The sequence below is a fragment of the Pelmatolapia mariae genome, linkage group LG18, assembly GCF_036321145.2.
Source record: "Pelmatolapia mariae isolate MD_Pm_ZW linkage group LG18, Pm_UMD_F_2, whole genome shotgun sequence".
Taxonomy (NCBI): domain Eukaryota; kingdom Metazoa; phylum Chordata; class Actinopteri; order Cichliformes; family Cichlidae; genus Pelmatolapia; species Pelmatolapia mariae.
This window is the reverse complement of record NC_086243.1, coordinates 2,015,014-2,027,620: the sequence shown is the minus strand read 5'-3', so window position 1 is coordinate 2,027,620 and position 12,607 is coordinate 2,015,014. Positions and strand designations below refer to the sequence as shown.

General features: G+C 40.6%; 1 protein-coding gene across 4 annotated transcripts in view; it reads right to left on the bottom strand.

The window, feature by feature from the left end:
- Positions 1 to 12,607, bottom strand: part of dlgap1a (discs, large (Drosophila) homolog-associated protein 1a) — a 174,806-nt gene that overhangs the window by 132,749 nt on the left and 29,450 nt on the right. Inside the window, exon 2 of one of the 4 annotated variants that reach the window (XM_063460965.1) lies at positions 4,636 to 4,804. The exons of the other annotated variants lie outside the window; for them this stretch is intronic. The gene's annotated coding sequence lies outside the window, so the exon portion shown is untranslated. The remainder of the gene's footprint in view (positions 1 to 4,635; positions 4,805 to 12,607) is intronic. 4 annotated transcript variants of the gene reach the window in all.

Sequence of the window (12,607 nt, the reverse complement as noted above, 5' to 3'; positions counted from 1 at the left end):
ATGGCGCTCCCATCACTCCAACTGTAAGCATAACCATCAAATCCTTAGAAGAAGCCTATGTGTCCTGCCAGGAACAGGAAATACTGAACGAAATATGTAAAACAAAATCAAATGAAATTATTAATTTAAAAGATGCAATTCTTAGTACAAAGACTTTGCTTGAAAAACTTTGAACATGGTAACAAATCCGGTCAATTTCTAGCTACCCATTTAAAAATAAATAAAGAAAAAATGCCTATATGTGACATTAAAGACTTATCTGAGAACACGGTATATGACCCTGAAAGAATAAACACCACTTTTAGGGACTTGTATAAAACTTTATATTCACCACAGATAAACCCATCTAAAAACTACCATGATAAGTTTCTTGACAACGTAACCCTTTAGAAATTACCAGACAGTCAAGCAAAGGCACTGGATTCACCACTGACATCAGGTGAACCCCAGGAGGCCCTAAAAACTACGCCCAATAATAAGGCTCCAGGTCCAGATGGCTTTCCATCAGAATTTGACAAAACTCTGGACAAATCTGGCTACCACCAAGTGTGAATTCATATTTACATTAGTCTCCTGCTAAGACCAGGAAAAGACCCTGTATTTCCCACCAGCTATTGTCCAATATCCCTCATTAATGTTGACCATAAAGTTATCTGAAAGCTCTCTCAAACAGATTAGAGAAGAGAAACCCCCTCATAATACATCCTGACCAAACCGGTCTCATAAAAGGCAATCAGTCATCAACAAATATATGTAGATTACTTAATTTAATAGACTATTCATGTAGTAAAAACATTGAAACCACACTATTCTCTAGATGCCGAAAAAGTCTTTGACAGAGTTAACTGGAAATTTTTATTTGCAACTTTTCACAAATTTGGTTTTGGAAACTCTTTCACAAACTGGTTAAAACATTATATAATTCCCCAAAAGCATGTGTTAGAACAAATGATCAAACATCCTCCAGCCTCTGTCTCCAGAGGGGCACCAGGCAGGGATGCCCACGCTCCCCTTCACTGTTTGCAATTTTTATTGAACCACCAGGAGCAGCAATTAAACAAGCTAAAGTGATGAAGGATATAAAATGCAAGAATGTAGAACATAACATCAGTCTTTATGCAAATGATGTGTTACTATTCTCCAGCACTCACAAACCACTCTCTCTGAGGTAATTACATTAATAAACTCTTTCACATTATTCGATAAACTGGTTGAAATCTACAGTTATTCCGATTAATTGCTCCTTTCCATAATTCTTCTTCTACCCCACTGCAATATGGAAATATCAAATATTTAGGTGTTAATGTCTCTCGTAAGCTTGCAGATTAAACCACATTTGACTTTAAAAGAAAATAGAAGACGATCTGGCTAGATGGAAATCTCTACCCATATCACTCATTGGAAGGGTCACTTCCACTAGGGGCGGGTTTAAAAAAATCGATTTCCCAATTCAAACTGATTTTAGTTTGAATAATGTGATATCAATTCATTAAATCCTGAATTGGTTTTTAAATATAAATTTATTTTGCCAGAAACGCCAGCATCTCAGGTTAAAGCTCACAAAACTATTTCAACAACCACCAAACAGCTAAAACAGTAAATGATTAAAGAGCAGGTAAACGAATTCCACAAAAAACATGAAAACACAGAGCGCGGTTCGTTCACCTGACAGCACGTATGCAGACATGCCGTCGGGTGCTGAAAGCAGACATCTCACAGATTCTGAAGCTGCAGGTTTCATTACTCCTTCATGTTTTTCTGTGTTTTATCCTCAGTTACTTTAACACAAAGGCAGCTGCTGTGATGCTCACACCTCTGACGAAGTCTCACAAGTGACAGCTTTGTTTTTATACATAGATATGGATAAGTACTGATAAATGATCAGAATTATAATATTTAAGTTAAAACTGAATCAGAATTGAATCGATTATAGAAATCAAAATCGATACTCAGCCCTAGCTTCTTGCCAAGAATCAGTTATTTATTTTCAATGATCCCGAGTTAACCATCAACAACTGCTCACACTGTCATTGATCGGCTCCATCACATAGTGGGGGCTTGGTAATCATGGTTTTGTCTCGCCTTTGTTATTGTAGTTGATGTGGGGGTGGGTACAGGTTCGGGGTATTGGGGATTCCCTAGGGACGGGTTTCTTGGGGGTCTCAATCTGGGGGCTGTGGTCATGACCTGGACGGGACTCTGGTGGCACTTGGGTGGTGTTTTTTTGGTGGCTGCATAGAGCAGGGGTGGGGGAGGGTATGTGCCGGTTGACATACATTACCTTGGTAGCTGCACTGCTCTTGGGTGGGTCCGGGGTGGGCTTGGGGTTCAGGCTGGTGTGTCCCTGTGGTTGTGGGTGGGTGCATGCACGGGGATGTGTAATGCGTTCATTTCTGTGTGTCTCCATGTTGCTGAGTACTTCTATATGTGTGCATGAGGTTGGGAAGTAATGTTTGTGTCTGTGTGCCTGTTTGTCTATGTTTATGTGTCAGGTTGGGTCTTAGACTCCACCTCCCTCAGAACATCCCAGGCCCCCCCAGGTGTGTGGCCTATCTCCCCCCCACCACACTCCCTGCCAGTGGCTGGCACCATGGCTCGTTCGAGCCCCTTCTGGGATGTGTAGGGCCCTCAGATCACGGTTCTCTGGGCCCAGTCGTCGGTCTGCTCTGGTGTAGTCGGCTGCTCGCGGAGCCTGCAGACTCATTGCTGCGGCCCCCTGTGACTTCTACACCATGGCTGCTGAGTGACACCCCCCCCGTCCGGGGCTCTCCTCAGCTCTTTTCTATGTCGGTGGTCCTCCTCGAGCTCTGTGTGCAAATAGGTACTCACAGACACACACTATCCTGGTTGGCTGCTGCCTCTAAACATATTGTGCATTGTCAGACTTGTGTGCTGCTTAGTAAAATTCAATATTTATTATATTACTTTTACTTATGCTCATGCTGGTTGTTGCTGTGGTTTCCCTACTGTGTTGTTCTCTTTTTGCTTGTTTTTTTTTTCAGCAGGTGATCAAACTGATTTTTATTGTCTTTTCTCTGTCTCTCTTCTCCTCTGTTTTTCCTTCCCTTTCCTTCTGTTGAGTCTCTTCCCGACTTCTCTTTACTTCATCCTTCTCTTTCCCGTCCTGTGCGTTTTGATTGCAGACAATAGTTCAGATTGCTACAGTGCCAGACAGGACAGGCAAAAAACCCAAACCAAAACAAAAACAAGACTAATCTAAAAGAGGGAGTTCATGACACAAAGGTTTGCATTTTTAACAAAAGAATTTCATATCAGATTATATTCTTGTTTAAAAATGAGGTAGTGACTTATGTAGTTTTGTCTGAGTTTCACACCTTTATTTGTAGACATATGTTTTAAATGGGATCAAAAGCTCACTTGCTCAAATTATCCAACCTGCGCTCATGCAGCTAACAGCACCGTTCCCTCTAAGCTGCACGTGTGCGGACTGCTGACGGGGTCTCCGCACACAGACAATCTGCACTGCACACAAAAAAAAAATCCAACGTGAATTGAAAATAAAATAAACACATTCTGTGCTATTTTGCAATGTGAGTCAGTGAGTGACCGGTGTTCCAGCCAATGATGCGATTCACAAACGCTTTTATGCAGCTAATCAACGTCCTTATGCTAGTCATCATCCTTATTCGCTGCCATCTGTGTTTTAGCTAGCAAAACGGTGTGGCAGATGAGGAGTGAAGACACGCTAATGCCAACGTGTACAAGCATTAGAGATGGGAAAAGGACACACAGCAAAAATAAGTTGAAATATAAGTTCTCAATCAGATTTGTGCTCATCTAGCGTATTTATAATTTTCATTCATGGATATTGATCATTAAATACTGTCATTAAATACATTTCTACTACTGTAGTTTATCAGTAGTAGAAATGCATATAATCATATACTATATATTGCAGACAAAGAGTTACAAGACTCTTTCCCAGACCACAGTATGACAGTCTCACCCAGTGCACACCAGGAGCTTCGCACACTGGCTAATACTCATAATACAAGTCAGAGCTTTATAATAAAAATGTCAAGTGTGTTTTCAAAATTGGAGTTTATAGTTGGCTTTGTTTGGTTGGCAGTTCATGTTTTGCCATAGTTAAAATTAAATATTTATACTTCCAATAGTGTTAACATTTTACAGAGGTTATGAACAAGATTTTTGTCATTTTTACTGTAAGTGGGACAAAGCATTTAATTAAAAGTATTCTAACAGTAATGCAAATGCTGTAATTTGATTCTTTTAATTGACCATGTAACTTGGATGGATGCGATGCTGGCATGACCATGGGGCTCACGTCTGATGTTGCTCACAGCGGTTCCGAGGGACCGCTCAGGGAGTTTGTGTGTTTGCTCAGACACATAAAAAATTAGAGGGAACAAAGGCTAACAGTCTGTGTTGTAGCCATTCCTTTTGAAACTCCTTGCTCTCATTATCTGACCACACAGCAGTCATGCAGAGCCAAATGTGTTACAATGCAAGCAGACAGACAATCTTCAGGACTTACACGTGGTAAACTGTGAAAACTATTCTTTCCAGGGATAAATGTTCAGGTCTTCTTCAATTTCCTATTACAAAAAATGCTAGAAGGTTTCTGAATGCAACAGATTTTGTATTGTTACTTACTGTAAGAAACTGTGACATTCCGATGTGTTTCTCAGTGTTCCAGAGAGTTTACCGTCAATCCAACATGTCCTCTGAGAGGTGTTTGTATGCTGTGTGCTGAGAGGGCAAAATCTTCCCATGCTGTCAGCGTTCTGACTCCTGCTCAAGAAATTAACATTTCTTCAGCATCCTGAAAAAGACCAAGCAGGAGTCTGTCTTCCTATGTTACCAGTACTCTATCTTTCGCCATAGTTAAATCTCATCACCATAGTTGGAAAACCTGTTTCACAGATTACTGCCGAAATTAAAACTGACACACTGAGCAGTGTACCAAAAGAGTTAGTAGTGATGTTGATGCTTAAACTGGCAACATGTGTTTTATTGAACTTATCATTGTGAAATAATGTGGATTGTACACTATTTGCTTTCACTCACCCATCCAATTCATTGAATTTAGGTGTTCTAATCACTTCCATGGCCACAGGTGTATAAAATCAAGCACCTAGGCATGTAGACGGTTTCTACAAACATTTGTGAAAGAATGGGTTGCTCTCAGGAGCTCAGTCATTTCTAGCATAGTACAGTGATAGGTCCTGTCCAGTCCAGTCGTTAAATTATTACAAATCAGCTGTTAGTGGTATTATAACAAAGTGAAAGTGATTGGGATCTACATTTCCAATCCCAAACTGCTGTGAGATTTGTGAGGCCATATGCTCCTTGTGTACCAGTGTTATTCTTATAGCCCTATGTGCTTCCCTCCAACATGTTCCAACAATCATCAGCATTTTCTCTGTTTATATGTATGTAGTTTAGTCCACAGGGTTTAATATGATGTCAACCACTGTTTGCAGCTCTGACAGCTTTAACTCTTCTGTGAAGGTTGAGGTGTATGTGTTTACCAGTGATGGGAATAACAGCGTTAAAAGTAACGGTGTTACTTTTTTCAGTAACGAGTAATCTAACTAATTACTATTCCTATCGTTACAATGCCATTACCGTTACTAACAAGAAAATGCGGCCGCGTTACTATTTTTCAACAAACAGCCGGTTGAAGCTGTGTTCAGCTTACCGCATCTTATATCAGTTGCACGGAAGTAGCTGTCTACGTAAGTAATCTGGGTGCTACAGCCTTAAGTAGCTGCGCCTGCTCCAGTGGACGGCAAACACTTTCTGGCAGACGATCACTTTTTGGCCAGTGTTGCCAACTTAGCGACAAAGTCACTATATTTAGTGAGTTTTCAGATCCCCTTAGTGACTTTTTTTCTAAAAAGTGACTAGCGACAAATCTGGTGACTTTTGTTGGTGTTATTGTGTGTGACTGGGTGAATGGTTGAATGTAGTGTAAAGCGCTTTGTGGTCCTTAGGGACTAAGTAAAAGCGCTATACAAATGCAGGCCATTTACCATTTATTGAAGACTTAGGTTGACAGAGGTTGTTTGGTTTCCCCGATGTATAAATCCTGGCAATCCTCCTGGCACTTAACAGCGTATACTATGTTACTCTGTTTGTGTTGGGGGACCCGATCCTTGGGGTGGACCAATTTTTGGCGCAGCGTGTTTTGGGGTTTAAAAGCCACAGAGACCCGGTGTTTAGAAAAAATGCGTCTTAACTGTTCCGATACTCCTGACACATATGGGATCACTACAGGTTTTCGCTGTTAAGTGCCAGGAGGATTGCCAGGATTTATACATCGGGGAAACCAAACAACCTCTGGCGAAGCGGATGGCACAACACATAAGAGCCACCTCGTCAGACCAGGACTCTGCAGTCTATTTACACCTACAGGCCAGTGGACACTCTTTCAATGATGAGGATGTACACATCCTGGACATGGAAGAACGCTGGTTTGAGCGCGGAGTCAAGGAGGCCATTTACGTGAAAAGGGAAAGACCATCTCTGAATCGAGGAGGGGGCCTAAGGGTGCATCTTTCACCATCTTACAATGCTGTGATTGCAGCCATTCCCCAACTCTCTGTGAATGGGACTCATGGCCATTGATCAGTGATCTTTGATCAGTGGGTTTTGGTCAGTGGTTGTTGATCAATGGTCATGAGAATTTGCATAATTATGATTAAGGAACTGACCTCCCAGCCCATTGTTCCTTCAGTGGGCTGGTTTCAGTCATTATGCAAATGTACTGTTTATAAGATTTGGGAAACCTGCAGTCAGCTGAGACTGAAGAAGTCACTTGGATGAGTGACGAAACGTTTCTCCCACAAAACGCTACGTCCAGATGAACAGAATCAACTTTTGGAGATTTACTTTCCTGGATGATTGAGAATGCATCAAGATGAACGCATGTATTGCTTTCACTTTCATCAAGCAGCGGGTTCTGCCGTGGGCACCTCACCCGTGCCAAAGCGCTCACAGGCGGCGGATAGTCCTCACGCAGCAGTCGCCTCCAGCTGCTGTCAGAACAGGAGATGTTTACACCTTTGCGTCCAAACTGCAAATGAATCACGCATGAGCGAAGCCGCTGCTCCTGCACTGACTGTAATGCAGTTAGTTTTTCTTTTACTGTTACTTTTTGTGGATGACAAGGCTTAAAACTACTTAAAAGCACGCACACACATAATAAAGTAACTATGCCAGAGTGCCTATTTTTGGTCAATTTTGTTGATCCCAAGCCCGAATAAAGGCGAGGGGTTGGAATTGTGACATTAACAAAACATAATTGCTAAAAGAAATTTATTTTGTAGTTAAATATATTCTAAATGCATTTAGGGTGTTTTTTCACTCACTTTGTGTCTCTTCCACGATGTTATTTCTCTCTCCTACAGCATAATACATAAGCATTACCAATTATGCAAATTAAGTGATGACTTCATTTAGCCACTTTTAGGACATCCAATAGCAATTTTCCTTACTGAGGAGTTGGCAACACTGTTTTTGGCACAACACCTGGAGCTCGGGGGCAAAACATCGCATGAGTGCTGCTGTTTCACTGAGGAACACTAAAGTAAGCCAATCGCATGACCACTTCAAGATGACAAAGCAACAAAAAAAAACAAAGCAACTGGTGAGATATACCAGTTTTTAAATTGTGCTGATAGGCCACGTAAAACCAGAGTCATGATAAACAATATATACGCGGTGTTTTTTCCTGAATAGTTTCATCACGTTTACTGTCTAAGTACAGCGCTAGCAAGCGCTCTCTGCTTATGACCAAAAAATTAAAAAAACAAAACAAAAAACAGGCCTTTCGTGTTGGTGGAAAAATGCACCATGTCGACCAATGAAAAAATGATATAGCAACATGACATTTGGTTGTTTAGGAAGAGGGGGAAGTTTTAGGAGTGACGGCGAGAGAGAGAGAGAGAAAGAAAGACTGCAGAAAAAGACAGCGACATCGCGTTTTGAGATGTTTAGCGTGTTTGGAGTGTGTCGTTAATGTATTGTCTTGTGTAGTTAGTGTGTAGTGTTGTGGATAGTTTTGTGTTGTGTGTGAGAACAATGCTGAATGAAAACAGGAGCAGTGATACACCTGCTGTCAGACCTGCAGCTATCAGGCTGTGATGTTCTCCTTTATAGTGGACAGTTTTTTTGGAGTGTGGCAAATAATTTTGTGACATCTTATTGAATGCAGAACACCTGATTGTTATGTAAACAGTTTGAAATGGTTATAAAAAAGGTGGTGCAACTTCAGTGATGTGGAACTGGTTTGGTGTTTGTCCGTCAGATACCCACCAAAGGACATTTTTTTGTAGAACATGCAAGCAGGCCGTCGTTATTACCATATTTGTTGGACTAAGGTGCTCGTAAATCTGGGAGTAATCTGGGTCCAAAACTCCGTCCGTTTCAGGTCCCAAAGTTAAACGAACACTGCGGCACATTGAGAGTTAAAAACTGTCTAAATTCTTTCACCTTTAATAAAATGATCAGCATTGCTGCTTTACCAGGTGTAACAATTAAGTTTAACATCCAAGCATCCATGAAAACAGAATTTATTACATTTAACGGACTTAGAAGTTAGCAGGAAGTTAGCAGAACTTAGGTCGCTAGTTTCGCTAGCTACCTAAGCATGACATGGCATGTTCTGACTGAGAAATTTCTGAAAAAATTAAAACATACAGCTCCGCTATCACTTCCAAGATAAATGAAGACAGAAAACTAAACAGCAGTGACATTTGTAGGGTTACTGAAGTTGGACTAGCTGGTATACAATGATGTGCTACGTGATTGCTAGCGACACAGCTATGTTAGCATAACATAAACAGTCAAGCTGCAGGATGAACGCTAACACTTTTCCACTCGATAAAAGTTAACTTGAGGGTTCCTGATGGTTAGGGACAAATACAATCACATGGCAGGATTCTGTAAACAGACCAAACTTCAGTCAGGAGTATCTGAGATAATCCATCCACAATAGAAGGTTAGTCATTAATATACTGCAACAACATGGGAATAGAGCAGCTGTGATAGAATACAGCATTAATGAATCAATGGTACAGAAGTGGAAGAGGCAAGAAGAATGAGTTGAATAAAGTTTGATTTATCTGACTGCTTTGTTTTGCTTAATGTGCCTTATAATCCCGTGTACTTTATGGTCCGAAAAATACGTATTTGACTTTTTTATTTGGCACACTGCAGTTTAATGTTGCAAAGCACCTCTTTTTAACTTTAGTGGATATTATACATGGCTATGCTCAGGATATGTCAGCTCATTTCTACTGGAAATGCCCTTTGATTAAACTTTCAGCAAGGAATTTGCATTTGCACTGTTAAATTTTATATAGCTTTAATGCACATAAAAAACAGCTGCTTGTTTAAGTGAAAATAAATGGATGGGGTTTTTTTGCTCTAGTAAAGTTGTGGAGTTGTATTTTGTCTCCCATCAATTATATCGTCAGTTATATCATTATCGCAAATTTTCAAATATATATCGTGATAAATATTTTTGGCCATATCGCCCTGCTCTACTTTGTTGTTTGCAAAACTTGTGCATATGATTTTAAAATTGACAATTTATATTTGCATTTAAAGTTATGAAATATGATTCAATAAACATGTTTGTGGTTGTTACAGTAAAAAATATAACTTTATCTACTCGGATTGTATGGTTTTTGTCTGATTTTAAATCAATTGTGTTAATACAGTATGTCAAAATGAAAACATAACTGTAAATTCAGACACGTGAGTAGGGATGGGTACCGGTGTCCGGTGCCATCTGACATAAACGGTAGTAACCAGACCGAAAAGCAGCGCACATTTCTGTGCTTTATTTCGGTGCTTTTTTTTCCTGAGCTGTGATACACTTTCGATTCTAGCCAATCATTTTACGTTTCCGAGGATAGTAGGCGGGTCCAGGTACAAACGTTCTTTTAGAGCAGAGCTACAGATTAAAAATGCCCAAGGCTAAGCGGACAAAAGTCTGGCTGTACTTTGCAGCAAAAGATGCAAACTCAGCAGCCTGCAACAAGTGCTTTAAGCTGATACTGTGATACTGTCAAAGGAGGTAACACCTCAAATCCGATGAACCACCTGGCGACGCATAGCGTTTTTTTAAAAGCCGAGAAATGTGCCGTAATTGATAGCTTGCTGCGAGACCTCACACCGTGCACATCTACTGCAGGTGTGGTGCCTGTTATCGGACCCGGAGTTAGCAACATCCCCCAAGAACCCGAAGAGTAGAGTCCTGGCCCCTAGCCCTGCCAGTGTAGCAGAAATGATGAGGATGATGATGGCAGCAGCAGCCGTTCTTCTCTGGGTGAGTAGCTTCATGTTGTTCGTGTGTAATTTACGTTGAGTAGGCTAACCACGTTATTAAATTAATGTATGTAAGCTGAACTAGCAAACACCGTCGTAGTTACATGCAGCTGTCTTCTTGTTTGACGGCAGATACTTCCTTCACCGTGGCCAAAAAGGCTAAAATGATCAAAGAAAAAGTGGAAAACAGTTAAACATGAGAGGTTTTTGGACAAAGTTTGTGTTTTTTCCATTGTTTAAGCACTGCTTCCATCCAAGAGTGATACCATATATGCCCAATAGCTGAAGAAAAGGCTTACATTGTTATCTTTTTACAAAAGAAACAGCTGAACATGAGAGGTTTTTGGACCAATTTTGTGTTCTCCATTCTTTAAGCACCGGTTTGAGCACCGTTTAAGCACCGGCACCGTTTCAAAAGTACCGGTTTGGCACCGGTATCGGATAAAACCTAAACGATACTCATCCCTACACGTGAGGTTGTGCTGAAAAGGATGATACCAAACAAGGCAAAGTAAATCATTTTTAAAGGTGAAATGTAGAGGGAAACAGTAGTTAAAAATGGCCAGTTATACCCTGGACCACATGGTTAAACATTTTTTTAAAGTAACGCAATAGTTACTTTTCAAGTAATTAATTACTTTTAGAATCTTGTAACTCAGTTACTAACTCAGTTACTTTTTTGAAGAAGTAACTAGTAACTATAATTAATTACTTTTTCAAAGTAACTTGCCAAACACTGGTGTTTACGAAAATCTTTGAACATTCTTCCAGAAATGTACCTGTGTTGGACAAGGAGACCTGGCTCTAATTGACCCCAAAGGTGTCAATGTTGAGGTCATGATTCTGTGCAGGCCAGTCAAGTTGTTCACTCCATGGACCTTGTTTTGTGCATGGGTCAGTCTTGTTGAAACAGGAAGGGGGCATCCCCAAACTGTTCCCACAAAGTTGGGAGCATGTAATTGTCCAAAATATGTTGGTATGTTGAAGCATTGAGAATTCCTTTCACTGGAACTAAGAAGCAGAGCCCAACTTAATTCAATTTTCTTTCTATAGCACCAAATCACAACAAAAGTTGCCTCAAAACACTATACTGTAAGGTAAAGAACCTACAATAACACACAGAAAACCACTTCCTGGGTCTCTTTTCATTATTGTCACTGAGCAGTGACAAAATTTTCTCATGATGGTCTTTCTAGTTTAGCAAAGCCGTGCACCATCTCAGATTCCTATCTGCAATCTGCATACAGGAAGTACCTACATACATGGAGAAAGTGCTGATGACATTGGAAGAGGGAAACCCATAGGGTCATAAGAACAACACAGGTACACAGGGAGCACATGATCTCACAAATCTCACAGCAGTTATTAAAAGCATCCAGCTTTTCCATTATCTGTGGGATAGTGCCAAGAAATTAGACTGTAAGTGATGACAGGTAATGAAATATTATTGTCATGCATTTAACTGCAATTCTATGTATATTTGACTTTCAGGCTTTTGGAAAACTAAATAGTGACCAAAAAGAAATAAAAAAAATAACTAGAAAGCGAAAATTTCAGAAGAAATTTTAAGTGTGCCTATGCCGCTGCTAATCAGTGTAGTTTGCCATTCATACAGCTACAGAGAGCAAAACTCAGAAGAGCAGCCATTCTCCACCATGAACTATGGTAAAAACAAACACCGCTCGCGCCTCACAGATGACAGCTTACAGTTTTGGGTAAAGATGAAGTGACTTTGTACAGCCCCGATTTGCAGACGCTGTGCACATAGTTTCATGAGCAGAAGTCCCATTGTACCACGGCAGACCCGACAATGTTTGCCTGAACACGCTTTGAAGCATTACGTTATGGGCCACTTTTCACACATGGTTGGTGTACCCACACAGCCGGCTGTAGCTTTTCAACTCACAGCCCAATATACACCCAAAAAACAGCCGAGAGAGCACAGACTACGCCCGAGAGGCGTGATTGCAGGTGCCGCTCAGGTGGGTCCACCTCCCCTGCAGCGGCACTGCAGACCACGCCCCGCCACACACATCAAACACGTAAAATAAATATTTATGCACTTTTGCATTCACTTTTTGTTTTTTGTTATTTTTACACAGTGTTCTGAATGATTAACAATGGTCTACAGCCAATCTTGTGTATTGTTATACAAACTTTGGTTGTAAGATTCAGATAACTATTTAATAAAAAGAAAATATTTTATATGAGAGTAAGAAAGAAAAGTATATCTTTGTGTCCCCCTTTCCCTGTTAATGCCCTACCTGGCTCCCTGGCAAAAGCTTTG